The sequence below is a fragment of the Eleutherodactylus coqui genome, unplaced genomic scaffold (genome assembly GCF_035609145.1).
Source record: "Eleutherodactylus coqui strain aEleCoq1 unplaced genomic scaffold, aEleCoq1.hap1 HAP1_SCAFFOLD_289, whole genome shotgun sequence".
In the NCBI taxonomy this organism is placed as follows: domain Eukaryota; kingdom Metazoa; phylum Chordata; class Amphibia; order Anura; family Eleutherodactylidae; genus Eleutherodactylus; species Eleutherodactylus coqui.
The window spans coordinates 15,001-30,000 of NW_027102301.1; positions in this window are offsets into that span (position 1 = coordinate 15,001).

The following is a 15,000-nucleotide window of genomic DNA, read 5'->3' on the forward strand; positions in this document are numbered from 1 at the left end:
CAGAAGGGGCTGGGGGGTGACGGAGAGCGGGCTGTTGGCAGCTGTGTGGTGGCTGCTGGCAGCCGTGTGCTGGCTGCAGGGGTGGGCCTGGGCGGCTGCCGAGGGCCCCCAAAGCGCACCTACCAGCAGTAGCTCAAGACCCAGGCTGACCCTCCGATGTGCCCGGGCAGGACACCCAGGAGGCGGGGAGCAGCCCCCGCTGAAGCCCACGGCAGTTGGCAGAGACGGGTCTTTGAGAAAAAACGACAAAGTCCAAACGCTCCAGGCGCTGGCCAGGGGTGCGGACCGGGCTGGCCGGGCCGGCGGGGGCTGCGGCGGCCGGGGCTGAGCCGAGTGTCGATGCATGTCGTGAGAACCGGGAAGGGGACAAACCTGTGGCTCCAGGCCGGGTTGGAGTTCCAGGAGGTCGGCCTGACTCTGGAGGTTTTCCCCTTAGCTTTTTCCCATAGGCCAAAAGGGGGGAAGTCAAAAAAGCACCCCCAGCAGATGTATGCAGAAGGGGCTGGGGGGTGACGGAGAGCGGGCTGTTGGCAGCTGCGTGGTGGCTGCAGGGGTGGGCCTGGGCGGCTGCGGTGGGCCCCCTGAGTGCACCTGCCCGTGGTGGCTGAAAACCCAGGCTGAGCCTCCGATGTGCCCGGGCAGGACCCCAGGAGGCCGGGCACAGAACGCCGGTTGCCCCCCATTGCCGTTTGACGAAGCTTGCACGGTCAGAAAAGTTTCAAAGTCCCAACGGGGAGAGAGTGTTGACGGCGAGGGGGTGCTGGCAGCTCCAGCGGCCGGGGGCAACCGCTGGAGGCTGGGCCCGGACTGCGGCAGCCCCCCTTGCGGTCGAACAAAGTTTGAGGAGACGAGTCATGAAAATGACAAAGTCCAAACGCTCCAGGCGTGCCGTCCAGGGGGGCGGACCCAGCTGGTCGGACCGGCGGGAGCTGCGGCGGCCGGGGAAGAGCCGAGTGTCAATGCAGGTCACGAGAACCGGTATGAGGGTAAACCTGGCCGCTCCGGGCCGAGGCACGGTTCCAGGAGGGCGGAAGGAGCGGGCCCGCTTCCCCTGATAGCGCCGACGGCGGTAAAATAAGGCCTCGCAAAACGTCAGCACGAACACCTTGTCGGGGTATAAGGGAACGAGCGGTGTGCGGTCTTTGACAAAGTGACAGTGTTTCTCAAAAAAGCACCCCCGGCAGATGTGTGCAGACGGGGCTGGCTGGTGTGGGAGAGCGGCGGGCTGTTGGCAGCAGTGTGCTGGCTGCAGGGGTGGCCCGGGGCGGCTGCGGAGGGCCCCCAAAGCGCACCTACCAGTGGTGGCTGAAAACCCCCGCTGAGCCTCCGATGTGCCCGGGCAGGACCCCAGGAGGCCGGGCAGAGCCCGCCGCTTGCCCCCTTGCCGTTTGACGAAGCTTGCACGGTCAGAAAAGTTTCAAAGTCCCCACGGGGGGAGAGTGTTGACGGCGAGGAGGTGCTGGCTGCTCCAGGGGCCGGGGGCAACCCCTGGAGGCTGGGCACGGACTGCGGCAGCCCCCCTTGCAGTCGAACAAAGTTTGAGGAGACAAGTCATGAAAATGACAAAGTCCAAACGCTCCAGGCGCCGGCCTGGGGTGCGGACCCGGCTGGCCGGGGCCGGCGGGAGCTGCGGCGGCCGGGGCTGAGCCGAGTGTCAATGCAGGTCCTGAGAACCGGGAAGGGGACAAACCGGTGGCTCCAGGCCGGGTTGGAGTTCCAGGAGGTCGGCAGGACTCTGGAGGTTTTCCCCTTGGCATTGTCCCATTGGCCACAATGGGGGAAGTCAAAAAAGCACCCCCAGCAGATGTATGCAGAGGGGCTGGCGGGTGACGGAGAGCGGGCAGTTGGCAGCTGTGTGGTGGCTGCAGGAGGTGGGCCTGGGCGGCTGCGGAGGGCCCCCAAAGTGCACCTACCAGAAGGGGCCCAAGACCCAGGCTGAGCCTCCGATGTGCCCGGGCAGGACACCCAGGAGGCGGGGAGCAGCCCCCGCTGAGGTCCATGGCATGTGCCAGAGGCGAGTCTTGGAGAAAAAACGACAAAGTCCAAACGCTCCAGGCGCCGGGCAGGGTGGCGGACCCGGCTGGCCGGGCCGGCGGGGGCTGCGGCTGCCGGGGCTGAGCCGAGTGTCAATGCATGTCCTGAGAACCGGGAAGGGGACAAACCGGTGGCTCCAGGCCGGGTTGGAGTTCCGGGGGGTCGGCCTGACTCTGGAGGTTTTCCCCCTGGCTTTTCCCCATAGGCCAAAACGGGGGGAGCCAAAAAAGCACCCCCAGCAGATGTATGCAGGAGGGGCTGGGGGGTGACGGAGAGCGGGCTGTTGGCAGCCGTGTGCTGGCTGCAGGGGTGGGCCTGGGCGGCTGCGGAGGGCCCCCTGAGTGCACCTGCCAGCGGTGGCTCAACACCCTGGCTGAGCCTCCGATGTCCCCGGGCAGGACCCCAGGAGGCCGGGCAGAGCCCGCCGCTTGCCCCATTGCCGTTTGACGAAGCTTGCACGGTCAGAAAAGTTTCAAAGTCCCAACGGGGAGAGAGCGTTGACGGCGAGGGGGTGCTGGCTGCTCCAGGGGCCGGGGACAACCCCTGGAGGCTGGGCACGGACTGCGGCAGCCCCCCTTGCAGTCGGACAAAGTTTGAGGAGACAAGCCATGAAAATGACAAAGTCCAAACGCTCCAGGCGCCGGCCAGGGGGGCGGACCCGGCTGGCTGGGCCGGCGGGGGCTGCGGCTGCCGGGGCTGAGCCGAGTGTCAATGCAGGTCCTGAGAACCGGGAAGGGGACAAACCGGCGGCTCCAGGCCGAGCTCGAGTTCCAGAAGGTCGGCCTGACTCTGGAGGTTTTCCCCCTGGCTTTTCCCCATAGGCCAAAATGGGGGAAGTCAAAAAAGCACCCCCAGCAGATGTATGCAGAGGGGCTGGGGGGTGATGGGGAGCGGGTGTTTGGCAGCAGTGTGCTGGCTGAAGAGGTGTGCCTGGGCGGCTGCGGAGGGCCCCCTGAGTGCACCTGCCAGCGGTGGCTCAAAACCCTGGCTGAGCCTCCGATGTCCCCGGGCAGGACCCCAGCAGGCCGGGCACAGACCGCAGCCTGCCCCCCTTGCCGTTTGATGAAGCTTGCACGGTCAGAAAAGTTTCAAAGTCCCAACGGGGAGAGAGTGTTGACGCCGAGGGGGTGCTGGCTGCTCCGGTGGCAACCCCTGGAGGCTGGGCACAGACTGCGGCAGCCCCCCTTGCAGTCGAACAAAGTTTGAGGAGACAAGTCATGAAAATGACAAAGTCCAAACTGCTCCAGGCGCCGGCCAGGGGGGGCGGACCCGGCTGGCCGGGCCGGCGGGAGCTGCGGCTGACGGGGTTGAGCCGAGTGTCGATGCATGTCACGAGAACCGGCATGAGGGTAAACCTGGCCGCTCCGGGCCGAGGCACGGTTCCAGGAGGGCGGAAGGAGCGGGCCTGTTTCCCCTGATAGCGCCGACGGCGGTAAAATAAGGCCTCGCAAAACGTCAGCACGAACACCTTGTCGGGGTATAAGGGAACGAGCGGTGTGCGGTCTTTGACAAAGTGACAGTGTGTCTCAAAAAAAGCACCCCCGGCAGATGTGCGCGGACGGGGCTGGCTGGTGACGGAGAGCGGGCTGTTGGCAGCGGTGTGCCGGCTGCAGGGGTGGCCCGGGGCGGCTGCGGAGGGCCCCCTGAGAGCACCTACCAGTAGTTGCTCAACACCCTGGCTGAGCCTCCGATGTCCCCGGGCAGGACCCCAGGAGGCCGGGCACAGACCGCCGGTTGCCCCCCCCATTGCCGTTTGATGAAGCTTGCACGGTCAGAAAAGTTTCAAAGTCCCAACGGGGAGAGAGTGCTGACGGTGAGGGGGTGCTGGCTGCTCCAGGGGCCGGGAGGGAAGCCCTGGAGGTGGGCCTGGGGGTGTGGAGGGGCCCCCTGAGAGCACCTACCAGCAGTTGCTGAAGACCCTGCCTGAGCCTCCGATATCCCCGGGCAGGACCCCAGGAGGCCGGGCACAGACCGCAGCCTGCCCCCTTGCCGTTTGATGAAGCTTGCACGGTCAGAAAAGTTTCAAAGTCCCGACGGGGAGAGAGTGTTGACGGCGAGGGGGTGCTGGCTGCTCCAGGGGCCGGGGGGGGGAACCCCTGGAGGCTGGGCACGGACCGCGGCAGCCCCCCTTGCAGTAGAACAAAGTTTGAGGAGACAAGTCATGAAAATGACAAAGTCCAAACTGCTCCAGGCGCCGGCCAGGGGGGCGGACCCGGCTGGCCTGGCCGGCGGGTGCTGCGGCTGCCGGGGCTGAGCCGAGTGTCGATGCATCTCCTGAGAACCGGGAAGGGGACAGACCAGTAGCTCCAGGCCGAGCTGGAGTTCCAGGAGGTCGGCCTGACTCTGGAGGTTTTCCCCCTGGCTTTTCCCCATAGGCCAAAACGGGGGGAGGCAAAAAAGCACCCCCAGCAGATGTATGCAGAGGGGCTGGGGGGTGATGGAGAGCGGGCTGTTGGCAGCTGTGTGGTGGCTGCAGGGGTGGCCCTGGGCGGCTGAAGAGGGCCCCCTGAGTGCACCTACCAGCAGTAGCTCAAGACCCTGCCTGAGCCTCCGATGTCCCCGGGCAGGACCCCAGGAGGCCGGGCACAGACCGCAGCCTGCCCCCTTGCCGTTTGATGAAGCTTGCACGGTCAGAAAAAGTTTCAAAGTCCCAACGGGGAGAGAGTGTTGACGGCGAGGGGGCGCTGGCTGCTCCAGGGGCCCGGGGCAGCCCCTGGAGGCTGGGCACGGACCGCGGCCGCCCCCCTTGCAGTCGAACAAAGTTTGAGGAGACAAGTCATGAAAATGACAAAGTCCAAACGCTCCAGGCGTGCCGGCCAGGGGTGCGGACCCGGCCGGCCGGGCCGGCGGGGGCTGCGGCTGCCGGGGCTGAGCCGAGTGTCAATGCATGTCCTGAGAACCGGGAAGGGGACAGACCGGTGGCTCTGGGCCGAGCTGGAGTTCCAGGATGTCGGCCTGACTCTGGAGGTTTTCCCCCTGGCTTTTCCCCATAGGCCAAAATGGGGGAAGTCAAAAAAGCACCTCCAGCAGATGTATGCAGAGGGGCTGGCGGGTGACGGAGAGTGGTCTGTTGGCAGCAGTGTGCTGGCTGCATAGGTGTGCATGGGCGTCTGCGTAGGGCCCCCTGAGTGCACCTGCCAGTGGTGGCTGAAAACCCAGGCTGAGCCTCCGATGTGCCCGGGCAGGACCCCAGGAGGCCGGGCACAGACCGCAGCCTGCCCCCTTGCCGTTTGATGAAGCTTGCACGGTCAGAAAAGTTTCAAAGTCCCAACGGGGAGAGAGTGCTGACGGTGAGGGGGGTGCCGGCAGCTCCAGGGGCCGGGGGCAACCCCTGGAGGCTGGGCACGGACTGCGGCAGCCCCCCTGGCAGTCGAACAAGGTTTGAGGAGACAAGTCATGAAAATGACAAAGTCCAAACGCTCCAGGCGTGCCGGCCAGGGGAGCGGACCCGGCCGGCCGGGGCGGCGGGAGCTGCAGCTGCCGGGGCGGAGCCGAGTGTCAACGCAGGTGGTGAGATCCGGTATGAGGGTAATCCTGGTCGCTCCGGGCCGAGCCACGGTTCCAGGAGGGCGGAAGGAGCGCGCCTGTTTCACCTGATAGCGCCGACGGCGGTAAAATAAGGCCTCGCAAAACGTCACCACGAACACCTTGTCGGGGTATAAGGGAACGAGCGGTGTGTGGTCCTTGACAAAGTGACAGTATTTCTCAAAAAAGCACCCCCGGCAGATGTGCGCGGACGGGGCTGGCTGGTGATGGAGAGCGGGCTGTTGGCAGCAGTGCGCTGGCTGCAGGGGTGGCCCAGGGCGGCTGCGGAGGGCCCCCAAAGCGCACCTACCGGTGGTGGCTGAAAACCCAGGCTGAGCCTCCGATGTGCCCCGGGCAGGAACCCAGGAGGCCGGGCACAGACCACAGCTTGCCCCCTTGCCGTCCGATGAAGCTTGCACGGTCAGAAAAAGTTTCAAAGTCCCCACGGAGAGAGAGTGTTGAGGGCGAGGGGGAGCTGGCTGCTCCAGGGGCCGGGGGCAACCCCTGGAGGCTGGGCACACCCCCTTGCAGTCGAACAAAGTTCGAGGAGACAAGTCATGAAAATGACAAAGTCCAAACGCTCCAGGCGCCGGCCAGGGGGGCGGACCCGGCTGGCCGGGCTGCCGGGGCTGCGGCTGCCGGGGCTGAGCCGAGTGTCGATGCATGTCCTGAGAACCGGGAAGGGGACAAACCAGTAGCTCCAGGCCGAGCTGGAGTTCCAGGAGGTCGGCCTGACTCTGGAGGTTTTCCCCCTGGCTTTTCCCATTGGCCAAAATGGGGGAAGTCAAAAAAGCACCCCCGGCAGATGTATGCAGAGGGGCTGGCTGGTGATGGGGAGCGGGCTGTTGGCAGCGGTGTGCTGGCTGCAGAGGTGTGCATGGGCGGCTGCGGAGGGCCCCCCGAGTGCACCTGCCCGTGGTGGCTGAAAACCCAGGCTGAGCCTCCGATGTGCCCGGGCAGGACCCCAGGAGGCCGGGCACAGAACGCCGGTTGCCCCCTTGCCGTTTGATGAAGCTTGCACGGTCAGAAAAGTTTCAAAGTCCCAACGGGGAGAGAGTGCTGACGGTGAGGGGGGTGCTGGCTGCTCCAGGGGCCGGGAGGGAGGCCCTGGAGGTGGGCCTGGGGGTGTGGCGGGGCCCCCTGAGAGCACCTACCAGCAGTTGCTCAAGACCCTGCCTGAGCCTCCGGTGTTGCAGGGCAGGACACCCATTGGCGGGGAAAAGCAGGTGGCAGCCCCTGCTGAAGTCCTTGGCAGAGATGAGTCTTTGAAAAAAATGACAAAGTCCAAACTGCTCCAGGCGCCGGTCAGGGGGGCGGACCCGGCTGGCCGGGCCGACGGGAGCTGCGGCGGCTGGGGAAGAGCCGAGTGTCAAGGCATGTCCTGAGAACCGGGAAGGGGGCAAACCAGTAGCTCCAGGCCGGGCTAGGGTTCCAGGAGGTCGGCCTGACTCTGGAGGTTTTCCCCCTGGCTTTTCCCCATAGGCCAACATGGGGGAAGTCAAAAAAGCACCCCCGGCAGATGTATGCAGAGGGGCTGGGGGGTGACGGGGAGCGGGCTGTTGGCAGCAGTGTGCTGGCTGCAGAGGGCCCCCGAGGTGCTGCACCTACCAGTAGTTGCTCAAGACCCCCCATGACCCTCCGGTGTTGCAGGTCAGGACACCCATTGGCGGGGAACAGCAGGTGGCAGCCCCTGCTGAAGTCGTTGGCAGGGATGAGTCTTTGAAAAAACGACAAAGTCCAAACGCTCCAGGCGTGCCGGCCAGGGTGGCGGACCCGGCTGGCTGGGCCGGCGGGAGCTGCGGCTGCCGGGGCTGAGCCGAGTGTCGATGTATGTCGTGAGAACCGGTATGAGGGTAATCCTGGTCGCTCCGGGCCGAGGCACGGTTCCAGGAGGGCGGAAGGAGCGGGCCCGTTTCCCCTGATAGCGCCGACGGCGGTAAATTAGGGCCTCGCAAAACGTCAGGACGAACACCTTTTTTGCATATAAGGGAACGAGCGGTGTGCGGTCCTTGACAAAGTGACTATTTCTCAATGTGCTGAGGAGTGGGGACCGCTCAAAGTCAAAGCACCGCGGCCGCCCCTCTGCCACCTCCCTGGGAGCAGAGTCATCGAGCGCGAGTGTCCCCACTCCGCCTGTCCAGGCCGCGGGGCCGACAGGCTGGCTGGCTGCCCGGGCAGACCCCGCTCTCCGAGCGGCCGGGCCCCAACGTTCGAGAGGTGTAGGAAGCCACCTTGGGGGTGCTGCGGAGGCCCCCCTGACACCGCCTCCAAGCCCTTGCTGAGAGCCCTGTCCTAGCTGCCTGCGCGGGCAGGCGGGACCCCCCAGTAGGCCGTGCACAGCCCGCGGCAGCCACTGCTGAAGCCCAGGGCAGTTGGCAGAGATGAGTCTTTGAGGAAAAACGACAAAGTCCAAACGCTCCAGGCGCCGGCCAGGGGTGCGGACCCGGCTGGACGGGCCGGCGGGAGCTGCGGCGGCTTGGGAAGAGCCGAGTGTCAATGCATGTCCTGAGAACCGGAAAGGGGACAAACTAGTAGCTCCAGGCCGGGATGGAGTTCCAGGAGGTGGGCCTGACTCCGGAGGTTTTCCCCTTGGCATTTTCCCATTGGCCACAATGGGGGAAGTCAAAAAAGCACCCCCAGCAGATGTATGCAGAGGGGCTGGCTGGTGATGGGGAGCGGGCTGTTGGCAGCGGTGTGCTGGCTGCAGAGGTGTGCATGGGCGGCTGCGGAGGGCCCCCTGAGTGCACCTGCCCGTGGTGGCTGAAAACCCAGGCTGAGCCTCCGATGTGCCCGGGCAGGACCCCAGGAGGCCGGGCACAGAACGCCGGTTGCCCCCTTGCCGTTTGACGAAGCTTGCACGGTCAGAAAAGTTTCAAAGTCCCAATGGGGAGAGAGTGGTGACGGCGAGGGGGTGCTGGCTGCTCCAGGGGCCGGGGGCAACCCCTGGAGGCTGGGCACGGACCGCGGCCGCCCCCCTTGCAGTCGGACAATGTCTGAGGAGACAAGTCATGAAAATGACAAAGTCCAAACGCTCCAGGCGTGCCGGCCAGGGGTGCGGACCCGGCTGGCCGGGCCGGCGGGGGCTGCAGCTGCCGGTGCTGAGCCGAGTGTCAGTGCAGGTCCTGAGAACCGGGAAGGGGACAAACCGGTGGCTCCAGGCCGAGCTCTAGTTCCAGGAGGTCGGCCTGACTCTGGAGGTTTTCCCCTTGGCTTTTCCCCATAGGCCAAAAGGGGGGAAGTCAAAAAAGCACCCCCGCCAGATGTATGCAGAAGGGGCTGGCTGGTGATGGGGAGCGGGCTGTTGGCAGCGGTGTGCTGGCTGCAGAGGTGTGCATGGGCGGCTGCGGAGGGCCCCCTGAGTGCACCTGCCCGTGGTGGCTGAAAACCCAGGCTGAGCCTCCGATGTGCCCGGGCAGGACCCCAGGAGGCCGGGCACAGAACGCCGGTTGCCCCCTTGCCGTTTGACGAAGCTTGCACGGTCAGAAAAGTTTCACAGTCCCAACGGGGAGAGAGTGCTGACGGTGAGGGGGTGCTGGCTGCTCCAGGGGCCGGGAGGGAGGCCCTGGATGTGGGCCTGGGGGTGTGGAGGGGCCCCCTGAGAGCACCTACCAGCAGTTGCTCAAGACCCTGCCTGAGCCTCCGGTGTTGCAGGGTAGGACACCCATTGGCGGGGAACAGCAGGTGGCAGCCCCTGCTGAAGTCCTTGGCAGTTGGCAGAGATGAGTCTTGGAGAAAAAAAACGACAAAGTCCAAACTGCTCCGGGCGCCGGTCAGGGGGGCGGACCCGGCTGGCCGGGCCGAGGGGAGCTGCGGCGGCTGGGGAAGAGCCGAGTGTCAAGGCATGTCCTGAGAACCGGGAAGGGGGCAAACCAGTAGCTCCAGGCCGAGCTGGAGTTCCAGGAGGTTGGCCTGACTCTGGAGGTTTTCCCCCTGGCTTTTCCCCATAGGCCAAAATGGGGGAAGTCAAAAAAGCACCCCCGCCAGATGTATGCAGAAGGGGCTGGCTGGTGATGGGGAGCGGGCTGTTGGCAGCAGTGTGCTGGCTGCAGAGGGCCCCCGAGGTGCTGCACCTACCAGTAGTTGCTCAAGACCCCCCCTGACCCTCCGGTGTTGCAGGGCAGGACACCCAGGAGGCGGGGAACAGCCGTGGCAGCCCCTGCTGAATCCCACGGCAGTTGGCAGAGATGAGTCTTTGAGAAAAACGACAAAGTCCAAACGCTCCAGGCGCCGGCCACGGAGGGCGGACCCGGCTGGCCGGGCCGGCGGGAGCTGCGGCGGCTGGGGCTGAGCCGAGTGTCGATGCTTGTCGTGAGAACCGGTATGAGGGTAATCCTGGGCCCTCGGGGCCGAGGCACGGTTCCAGGAAGGCGGAAGGAGCGGGCCTGTTCCCCCTGATAGCGCCGACGGCGGTAAATTAAGGCCTCGCAAAACGTCAGGACGAACACCTTTTTTGCATATAAGGGAACGAGCGGTGTGCGGTCTTTGACAAAGTGACTATTTCTCAGAGTGCTGGGAAGGGAGTGGGGGCCGCTCAAAGTCAAAGCACCGCGGCCGCCCCTCTGCCACCTCCCTGGGAGCAGAGTCATCGAGCGCGAGTGTCCCCACTCCGCCTGTCCAGGCCGCGGGGCCGACAGGCCGGCTGGCTGCCCGGGTAGACCCCGCTCTCCGAGCGGCCGGGCGCCACGTTCAAGAGGTGTACGAAGCCACCTGTGGGGGGTCTGCGGAGGCCCCCCTGAGAGCGCTGATAACCCTGTCCTAGCTGCCTGCGCGGGCAGGCGGGACTCCCCCAGGAGGCCGTGCACAGCCCGCGGCAGCCACTGCTGAAGCCCAGGGCAGTTGGCAGAGATGAGTCTTTGAAAAAACGACAAAGTCCAAACGCTCCAGGCGCCGGCCACGGGGGGCGGACCCGGCTGGCCGGGCCGGCGGGAGCTGCGGCTGCCGGGGCTGAGCCGAGTGTCAATGCATGTCGTGAGAACCGGTATGAGGGTAATCCTGGTCGCTCCGGGCCGAGGCACGGTTCCAGGAGGGCGGAAGGAGCGGGCCCGTTTCCCCTGATAGCGCCGACGGCGGTAAATTAGGGCCTCGCAAAACGTCAGGACGAACACCTTTTTTGCATATAAGGGAACGAGCGGTGTGCGGTCTTTGACAAAGTGACTATTTCTCAATGTGCGGAGTGGGGACCGCTCAAAGTCAAAGCACCGCGGCCGCCCCTCTGCCACCTCCCTGGGAGCAGAGTCATCGAGCGCGAGGGTCCCCACTCCGCCTGTGCAGGCCGCGGGGCCGACAGGCTGGCTGGCTGCCCGGGCGACCCCCCTCCGAGATGCCGGGCCGGGGCAGACTGTGCAAACGCGCGCGGGCGTGTTTTCTTCCCCTGGGGTGGAGCCCTTCCACCCCACGCCGTCCGAGGCCCGTTGGCCTCGGGCGGCCTGCCTCCGAGAGTGGGAGAGAGACGGAGGACGGCGGCCCGCGGCGGCGCGAGGCGTCCCCGTTGCTCCACCACGACTGCCAGCCGGTCGATCCTACCGGTAGCCTGGGCTTGTCTCCGCTCCGCCTGTCCAGGCCGCGGGGCCCACAGGCGGCTTGCCTGGGAAGACCCCGCTCTCACCGAGCGGCCGGGCGCCACGTTCAAGAGGTGTACGAAGCCACCTGTGGGGGGTCTGCGGAGGCCCCCCTGAGAGCGCTGATAACCCTGTCCTAGCTGCCTGCGCGGGCAGGCGGGACCCCCAAGAGGCCGGGCACAGCCCGCGGCAGCCCCCGCCGAAGTCCACGGCAGTTGGCAGAGACGAGTCTTGGAGAGAAAACGACAAAGTCCAGACGCTCCAGGCGCCGGCCAGGGGTGCGGACCCGGCTGGCCGGGCCGGCGGGAGCTGCGGCTGCCGGGGCCGAGCCGAGTGTCGACGCATGTCGTGAGAACCGGTATGAGGGTAATCCTGGGCCCTCGGGGCCGAGCTACGGTTCCATGAAGGCGGAAGGAGCGGGCCTGTTTCCCCTGATAGCGCCGACGACGGTAAAATAAGGGCTCGCAAAACGTCAGGACGAACACCTTTTTTGCATATAAGGGAACGAGCGGTGTGCGGTCTTTGACAAAGTGACTATTTCTCAGAGTGCTGGAGTGGGGACCGCTCAAAGTCAAAGCACCGCGGCCGCCCCTCTGCCACCTCCCTGGGAGCAGAGTCATAGAGCGCAAGTGTCCCCACTCCGCCTGTGCAGGCCGCGGGGCCAACAGGCTGGCTGGCTGGCTGCCCGGGCGACCCCCCTCCGAGATGCCGGGCTGAGGCGTAGGCAGCCGCCTCCATCACCACCACCCAAGGCGAGAGAGTGGGTCAACGGGAGAGCCGTCGCGGCCGGGGGACCCTCGCCGCGCCCATGTCCGGGGAAGGACCACAAGGGCCCTGCTCCCCGGCGCCCCGGCGAGCGGGTTCACCCTCGGCGCGTACGGCTCTCGAGGATGGGGAAGGGACGCGCGTGGGCGTCCCTCCCGTCCCCCGCGGAAGAAGGCGAGCGACTCTGCGCGTCGGGACACCCCGCGGAGCCCCCTGCGGGGGGAGTACTCCGGGGGAGAAGCGTGGCGCAGGGGGTGCAGCCCTTTCCCAGGCCACCGTGCGACGGCGTCGGTGGGGCCGACGCCGAGAGAGAGAACGATCCGGGCTCTCCCGCCTCAGGGCGGCCGAGAGCGGGGCCACGGGCCCCACGTTTGGTGACGGTTTTCCCGAAAGCGAAGGACCCCCGCCTGTCCCCTCGGGCTCCGGCCGATGCGGGCGGTCCAGGGCGGGGATAGGGGACGGCGGCCTGCGGACGACGCGCTTTATCCCCAGAAGGAGCGAGGCATGAGGGGGTGTTCCACCCCCGCCGGCCGGTCTCGCTCCTTCTCCGGGCTACGCCTCGGCGGAGTAAAGACCCCCGGGTCAACGCTCCCGCGTCCGCGTGCCGCCGCGCGTCCCCTTCCCGCGGGGGGTGGATCCCTTCCACCCCTGGCCGTCCGAGGCCCGTGCGCCTCGGGCGGCCTCCCTTCCGAGAGAGGGAGAGAGAGACGGAGGACGGTGGTCCGCGACGGCGCGAGACGTCCAAGTTGTGTTCCCCACGGCGGCTACCCGGTCGATCCCGCCCGCCGGTAGCCTTGGCTTGCCCCCACTCCGCCTGTCCAGGCCGCGTGGCCGACAGGCTGTTTGCCCGGGTAGACCCTGCTCTCACCGAGCGGCCGGGCCCCAACGTTCAAGAGGTGTACGGAAGCCACCTTGGGGTGGAGCCCTTCCACCCCTGGCCGTCCGAGGCCCGTGCGCCTCGGGCGGCCTCCCTTCCGAGAGAGGGAGAGAGAGACGGAGGACGGTGGTCCGCGACGGCGCGAGACGTCCAAGTTGTGTTCCCCACGGCGGCTACCCGGTCGATCCCGCCCGCCGGTAGCCTTGGCTTGCCCCCGCTCCGCCTGTCCAGGCCGCGTGGCCGACGGGCTGTTTGCCCGGGTAGACCCCGCTCTCACCGAGCGGCCGGGCCCCAACGTTCAAGAGGTGTACGGAAGCCACCTTGGGGTGGAGCCCTTCCACCCCTGGCCGTCCGAGGCCCGTGCGCCTCGGGCGGCCTCCCTTCCGAGAGAGGGAGAGAGAGACGGAGGACGGTGGTCCGCGACGGCGCGAGACGTCCAAGTTGTGTTCCCCACGGCGGCTACCCGGTCGATCCCGCCCGCCGGTAGCCTTGGCTTGTCCCCGCTCCGCCTGTCCAGGCCGCGGGGCCGACGGGCTGTCTGCCCGGGTAGACCCTGCTCTCACCGAGCGGCCGGGCCCCAACGTTCAAGAGGTGTACGGAAGCCACCTTGGGGTGGAGCCCTTCCACCCCTGGCCGTCCGAGGCCCGTGCGCCTCGGGCGGCCTCCCTTCCGAGAGAGGGAGAGAGAGACGGAGGACGGTGGTCCGCGACGGCGCGAGACGTCCAAGTTGTGTTCCCCACGGCGGCTACCCGGTCGATCCCGCCCGCCGGTAGCCTTGGCTTGCCCCCACTCCGCCTGTCCAGGCCGCGTGGCCGACAGGCTGTTTGCCCGGGTAGACCCTGCTCTCACCGAGCGGCCGGGCCCCAACGTTCAAGAGGTGTACGGAAGCCACCTTGGGGTGGAGCCCTTCCACCCCTGGCCGTCCGAGGCCCGTGCGCCTCGGGCGGCCTCCCTTCCGAGAGAGGGAGAGAGAGACGGAGGACGGTGGTCCGCGACGGCGCGAGACGTCCAAGTTGTGTTCCCCACGGCGGCTACCCGGTCGATCCCGCCCGCCGGTAGCCTTGGCTTGCCCCCGCTCCGCCTGTCCAGGCCGCGTGGCCGACGGGCTGTTTGCCCGGGTAGACCCCGCTCTCACCGAGCGGCCGGGCCCCAACGTTCAAGAGGTGTACGGAAGCCACCTTGGGGTGGAGCCCTTCCACCCCTGGCCGTCCGAGGCCCGTGCGCCTCGGGCGGCCTCCCTTCCGAGAGAGGGAGAGAGAGACGGAGGACGGTGGTCCGCGACGGCGCGAGACGTCCAAGTTGTGTTCCCCACGGCGGCTACCCGGTCGATCCCGCCCGCCGGTAGCCTTGGCTTGTCCCCGCTCCGCCTGTCCAGGCCGCGGGGCCGACGGGCTGTCTGCCCGGGTAGACCCCGCTCTCACCGAGCGGCCGGGCCCCAACGTTCAAGAGGTGTACGGAAGCCACCTTGGGGTGGAGCCCTTCCACCCCTGGCCGTCCGAGGCCCGTGCGCCTCGGGCGGCCTCCCTTCCGAGAGAGGGAGAGAGAGACGGAGGACGGTGGTCCGCGACGGCGCGAGACGTCCAAGTTGTGTTCCCCACGGCGGCTACCCGGTCGATCCCGCCCGCCGGTAGCCTTGGCTTGTCCCCGCTCCGCCTGTCCAGGCCGCGGGGCCGACGGGCTGTCTGCCCGGGTAGACCCCGCTCTCCGAGCGGCCGGGCCCCAACGTTCAAGAGGTGTACGGAAGCCACCTTGGGGGGGCTGCGGTGCCCCCCTCCCCGAGAGTGCCTCCCAGGCCGAGGGAGCCCGGCGGTCGAGTGTCGTAGGAAAGCGCGTGCCACGGCTGTGTCGGTCACAGGGGCCAGAGGTAGTTTGGGCAACGGCTTAGATCCGTATGAAGCTCATCCTTTCCGGCCTGTTCTGGCGGCGGCTAGGCGTGCGCGCACGGCACGACGCCCCTGGCTCCAGCGATGCGACGGCGCCCCGCACCCCACTCTCCGGGCCGAGCAGAGTGGCCGCTCTCGCTCCTTGGAGCAGAGCCCCCGAGTGCAAGTGTCCCCGCTCCGCCTGTCCAGGCCGCGGGGCCGACAGGCTGTCTGCCCGGGTAGACCCCGCTCTCCGAGCGGCCGGGCGCCACGTTCAAGAGGTGTACGAAGCCACCTTGGGGGGCTGCGGTGCCCCCCGCCCCGAGAGTGCCTCCCAGGCCGAGGGGAGCCTGGCGGTCGAGTGTCGTAGGAAAGCGCG